This window comes from Triticum dicoccoides, chromosome 5B (assembly GCF_002162155.2).
Source record: "Triticum dicoccoides isolate Atlit2015 ecotype Zavitan chromosome 5B, WEW_v2.0, whole genome shotgun sequence".
NCBI lineage: Eukaryota > Viridiplantae > Streptophyta > Magnoliopsida > Poales > Poaceae > Triticum > Triticum dicoccoides.
Genome location: NC_041389.1, coordinates 123,691,233 through 123,697,098, shown reverse-complemented (window position 1 = coordinate 123,697,098; position 5,866 = coordinate 123,691,233).

Genomic DNA, 5,866 nt, shown 5'->3' with positions numbered 1-5,866 from the left:
TAGGTTGAGGTACTCTGGTGTACAGAAATTGCTTTTCGGCCTTCTCATGGCCTCGAGAAAGCTGCGCCATTACTTCCAAGCACATGAGATCACAGTTGTCACTCGTTTTCCGCTGAAGAGGATACTGCAGAATCCAGAAGCAACAGGCAGGATTGTCGAGTGGGCATTGGAACTGTCAAGCTTTGGCCTCAAGTTTGAGAGCACTTCAACTATCCAAAGCAGAGCATTGGCAGAATTCATAGCAGGGTGGACGCCAACACCAGATGAAGAAATTCCAGAAACGAGCATCCCCGTCAAGGAAGCAGGCAAAGAGTGGCTGATGTACTTTGATGGTGCCTTCTCGCTGCAAGGAGCCGGTGCGGGCGTGCTACTTGTTGCACCCACCGGAGAGCACCTCAAGTACGTAGTCCAGATGCACTTTCCCAGGGAGCAAGCAACAAACAATACCACAGAGTATGAAGGTTTGCTTGCCGGTCTCAGGATCGCGACAGACCTTGGGATCAAGAAGCTCATCGTCAGGGGTGACTCGCAGCTTGTCGTCCGCCAAGTGAACAAGAATTATCAGAGTCCGTTGATGGAAGCTTACGTTGATGAAGTGAGAAAGCTAGAAGAGCACTTTGACGGCCTATAGATGGAACATTCCAAGAGCTGATAACGACATTGCCGATGGTCTGTCGAAGTGCGCCGCACTTAAGTTACCTGTGGAACCAGGGATCTTTCTGCTCAAACTGACTCAACCGTCTGTAACGCCATCAACTGGACAGAGCAAGAAGAGGAGGTTGATTTCTGGTGACCATTTTCCGGCAGAGCTCCCCGAAGCCGCCGCCAAGAAGGTCCCCAAGATCAACACCAAGGGTGCTGAGGAGCAGTCTGCTCCGGCAAGCCCTAGGGTTTGTTCCGTTGAAGCAGACGCTCCCGACAAGTTTTGCTCCGGCAAGCTTGCCGGGGAATGTCAAGCTCCGGCTGAGCCGCAGGTTCTTGCCGTAGAAGCGGATGTTCCCGCAGCAGCAGATGTGCCTTTAGTCCTTGTTGTCGAGCCGCAAGCTCCAGCATAGGCACAACAGATTGTCCGTTTCCTTCAGACAGGAGAACTTCCTGAAGAGCAAGAAGAAGCGGAAAGAGTAGCCCGGCAGTCAAGTATGTGCCAGTTTGTCGACAACACACTGTACAGAAGAAGACTCAACGGTGTGAAATTGAAGTGTATTCACCGGGAAGGCAGACAAAAGCTGTTGGCAGAGATACATGAAGCCATATGTGGTCACCACATTGGTGCAAGAGCACTTGCCGGCAAAGCGTTCCGGCAAGGTTTCTTTTGGCCGACAGCCCTCCAGGATGCGACTGCACAAGTAACCAAGTGTGAAGCGTGCCAGTTCCATTCCAAGCAGATATACCAGCCAGCTCAAGCTCTCCAGACGATCCCTTTATCCTGGCCATTTTCGATCTGGGGGCTCGACATCCTCGGCCCCTTTCCCCGAGCCGCCGGGGGCTTTGAGTACTTGTACGTTGCAATCGACAAGTTCACAAAGTGGCCGGAAGTGGAAGCAGTGAGGAAGGTGACAGCACAGTCAGCAGTCAAGTTCTTTAGGTCGATTGTTTGCCGCTTCGGGATCCCTAACAGGATCATCATCGACAACGGCACACAATTCACGAGCCGCACCTTCATGCAGTACGTCCAAGATCTTGGCTCCAAGGTCTGCTTCGCTTCTGTTGCTCACCCGAGAAGCAACGGTCAAGCGGAGAGGGCAAATGCTGAAGTGCTGCGCGGGCTCAAGACCAGGACTTTCGACAGGCTGCGCAAGTGCGGAAAGAACTGGATTGAGGAGCTGCCAGTGGTTCTTTGGTTGATCAGGACGACGCCAAATCGAGACACTGGCCAGACACCTTTCGCTCTAGTCTATGGAGCAGAGGCAGTTCTCCCCACGGAACTCGTATATGGGTCACCTCGAGTGCTCGCTTATGATGAGCTTGAGCAAGAGCAGCTGCGACAAGATGACGCGCTGCTCCTTGAGGAGGACCGTCTTCAGGCCGCTGTACGGGCTGCTCGATACCAGCAAGCTTTGCGCCGCTACCATAGCCGCAAAGTTAATGCCAGAAGTCTCGAGGAAGGCGACCTTGTTCTTCGGTGCATTCAGTCTGCCAAGAATTCCAACAAGTTGATGCCGAAGTGGGAAGGCCCTTACCGGGTGAAACGAGTCACTAGGCCTGGCGCTGTCCGCCTTGAGACCGAAGATGGCATTCCGGTGAGCAACTCCTGGAACATTGAGCATCTTCGTAAGTTTTACCCGTAAGGCACGGTTGCCGAAACCTGTTCCGGCAACCACCTTTTGTACAAGTCTTGCCGCTGTTGCATGTAATCCTTTGTACAAAGCCGGGCGCAGACCCCGTGCATAAGTAAAGCTCATGTGTTCCGCACATCTTGTCAATTTCATGCTTTCTATTTTTTGCATGTGTTATCTGACACTTTGTGCAGCGCCTACCCCCGGTAAGCAATAACAAGCCGTAAGGCTCCATATCTTTATTTTCTCTTCTTTCTTTTTCTCAAAGAAAGGAAGGTCCCCTCGCCCACAAGTTTGCCGGGGGGAAAGGAGAAGATAATGGTGTGGACCAGGCGTCGTTCAAGAAAGTTTCGCCTTACCAGGAAGCGAACGACAGAAAAGCTAAGTTGCCAAAGTTTGAGCAATCAGTTTTAAAATTTTTTAAGTTATCTTCCTCGAACGACCGTGCTTTGTATGGAAAACCTGTGCGCGGGGGAACCAACTCGTAGCTAGTTGCGCCCTTACTTTGTTTCGAGTCCGCTCAACAACTTAAGTGAGCTGCGACTAGTTGCGACAAGGTTTCTTGTCGGTAGCGGCACCGCCAGCAGGCTGCCGACGTCCCGCACTCAGCGCTCGCGGCTAAGGTGCCTGCGCCGACAAGTTCCCTAAAAGCGTAGGGCAGAAACATACAAAGGAAGGAATCAAGTAAAGGAAATAACATAGCAATCGCTACCCAAAATAGAGTTATATTACAAGATAGCTTGTCGCAGCTCTAACAGATTGTTCTCATAACATGACCAACAGCGACAAGAAAAGGAGAAAACGGGCGGCCTAATCTACGCGATCGCCCTCAATCCTCTTGATCCCGCTCACCTTGTGTCACAGCCCTAGAGCTTGCTTGTGACTAGTGGCATTGCATCCATGCATCATGTCTAAATCTCTTTAAATTTGAATTGGGGAATTGGAGAGCCTCAGAAGTCATTTAAAAAAAATGATGATCAACATTAAAAATTGCTTCAAATGTTTCCAAGGAAATGTTCCTTTTCAGCTTTGAAAAATATTGGCAAGAATAAAATGCAAACCAATATTTTAGGAGTGACTGAAACATTTATTTTGGGCCTTTGAATTAATTCAATAACTATTTGCATTGGATATATATTTGATATATAAATAATATATGTCCAATAATACTGGAACATTTTATGTGGTTTGGTATATTTTAGTTCTAGCCACATAACTATTTTCAGGATTTTATAAAATGGTTTAGTATTTTACTAAACTAAAACAACATAGAACAAAATAAATAAATAAAAACAGAAATAGGAAAAGCAGAGAGGAGAGAAACCTTACTTGGCGCTCACCTGGTAGCCCAGCCGGCCCAGCTCCTGTGCGGCCCAGCCCACCAGGCGCCCCCCCCCTGTCGTCTTCCTCCCCTCGCCCCGAAGCAGCTCGGTGGCGAGCGCTGGCGATGCCCCGGCCACCTCCTGCTTGCCGCCTTCCTCTCGTCGCCCTGGACCCCGTCCGCGACGCCACGCAACCCCCCGACCCTTCTCACTCTCCTCGCTCCTTCCCCCCCTCCTCTGTTTCTCGCACGCAGCCACTGAGCGGAGCTCGTCGCCGCCGTCCACTGCCACCACGGCCACCGGGCCTCCCTCGCTTCCCCGACTAGCCCACAAGCTCCGCCACTCCGTCCTCGACCCACCTCACCAAGCCTTGCCCCTCCAGAAGCCCCCGAACGGCCTCACCGGGCTCGTCTTCTACCTTGGACCCGCCGGCCATCACCGTCAAATTCGTCGGCTCCGGACCATCCCCGACCTCGCCGAGGCCACCGCTGCACCCGCTGTGAGCTCCACCACCGTTTCCCCCTCTTCCCCTCTTCGTTTGATTGCCGTAGCCGTCGCCCCCTTGATGACCGAGATGCACCGCCGCCTGAGCTCGCCGTCGACGATGCTCCGGTGACCAAATGGTCACCCTGGAGTGTCCAGCCTACTCCTCGCGATGCGTAGCACCCTTCTAGTCCCTTGCCCCGCTCTTCTACGCACTGAAACGCGATCCCGCGCGCAACCGAACTCCGGCGGCCACCTAATTCGTCGCCGGCGCCGATTCCGGCCACCTCGACCCCAGCTAACTCCACCAAGAGCTTCGACTCGTCCCCAGCTCCACCTAGATGCCCTCCGCGGCCCTTTTGGTCGTCGGAGCTGACGTTGACTTTGACCATGGGTGGGCCCTGGTTGACTCCGATGAGTCACTGACAAGTGGGGCCCAGCCCTGTTAATTAACCCAGTTTAGTTTAATTAAATTCTAACTAAACTAATTACACTGACACGCGGGACCCACTGTCAGGTTTGACCGGACAGTGACCTGTTGACCTGCTGACGTCACTATGAGGTCATGCTGACGCAATAATTCCTTTCTGGAATTAGATAAATCTTAAATGATTTAATAATTTCAGAAAATAGCTAAAACTTCAATAATTCATAGAAATTCAACCGTAACTCCAAATGAAATAAATTATATATGAAAAATTATCAGAAAAATTCAAGGAATCCATCCATACTATATTTATGCATGTTAGAACAATTTATAGCTGCTGTTTAGGACAATTCAATTAAATGGCATTTAAATAATCACATGTGGAGTTTGAATTTGAACCTAGGGTTCAAGCCAACTCCATTTAACTCGCTGCTAGTTGCATTAGCTCAAATCACATCATATTGCCATGTCACATTCATGCATCATATTGTGCATTGCATTGATTGTATTTCTTCTTTGTTGCCGGTATCTGTCCCCTCTCGGTAGACGATGTTCCGGCGATGTGATCGTTGACACTGATGAAGACTCAATGCTATCTTCAGAAGTGCCAAGCAAGCAAAACCCCCTTGTTCATTCCGATACAATCCCACTCTCTCGCTCCTGCTCTCTTTTACTGCATTAGGACAACAACGATTCATCTGTTACTTGCTGTGGTAGCTGAACCCCTTTATCCTCTGCATGACCTGTCATTTCACAGTAAATAGATGAAACCCACTAGCATGAGTAGGAGTTGTTTGAGCCCTGTTGTGCCTACTCATTCATGCTTGTTTGTCATGCCTGCTACTGCTTAGAGTTGAGTCAGGTCTGATTCATCGGGGATGAATCAGAGGTGTGTGAACATGTCCTACTGTGTGTGAGCTAAGTGTGTGAATACGATTTGGTAAAGGTAGCGGTGAGAGGCCATGTAGGAGTACATGGTGGGTTGTCTCATTGCAGCCATCCTCAGGAACTGAGTTCTGTGTTTGTGATCCATGATTCAGCTACTACCACGCATTGGGCCCGAAACCAATGGACCCTCTCGGCTTCTTGATCACCCTTGTCCTCTGTCCAGGAGTTGCAAGTAGTTTCTGGTGTTTGTAGTATGCTGGAGGCCGTGCGCAGCGCTGACCGTAGGGGTGGGCTGTGATGCGGTAGGCACATGGCCGGGTAAACCGGGCGCCCGTTTGGTGTCACGGAACCCTGTTCACATCGTTTGGGGCTATGAGCGAAACTCCGGCCGGATCTCCTCATGGATGGAACCCGAATAGGCGATAAACCTGTACTAGAGACTTGAGTGTTTAGGCAGGCCGTGGCCGACA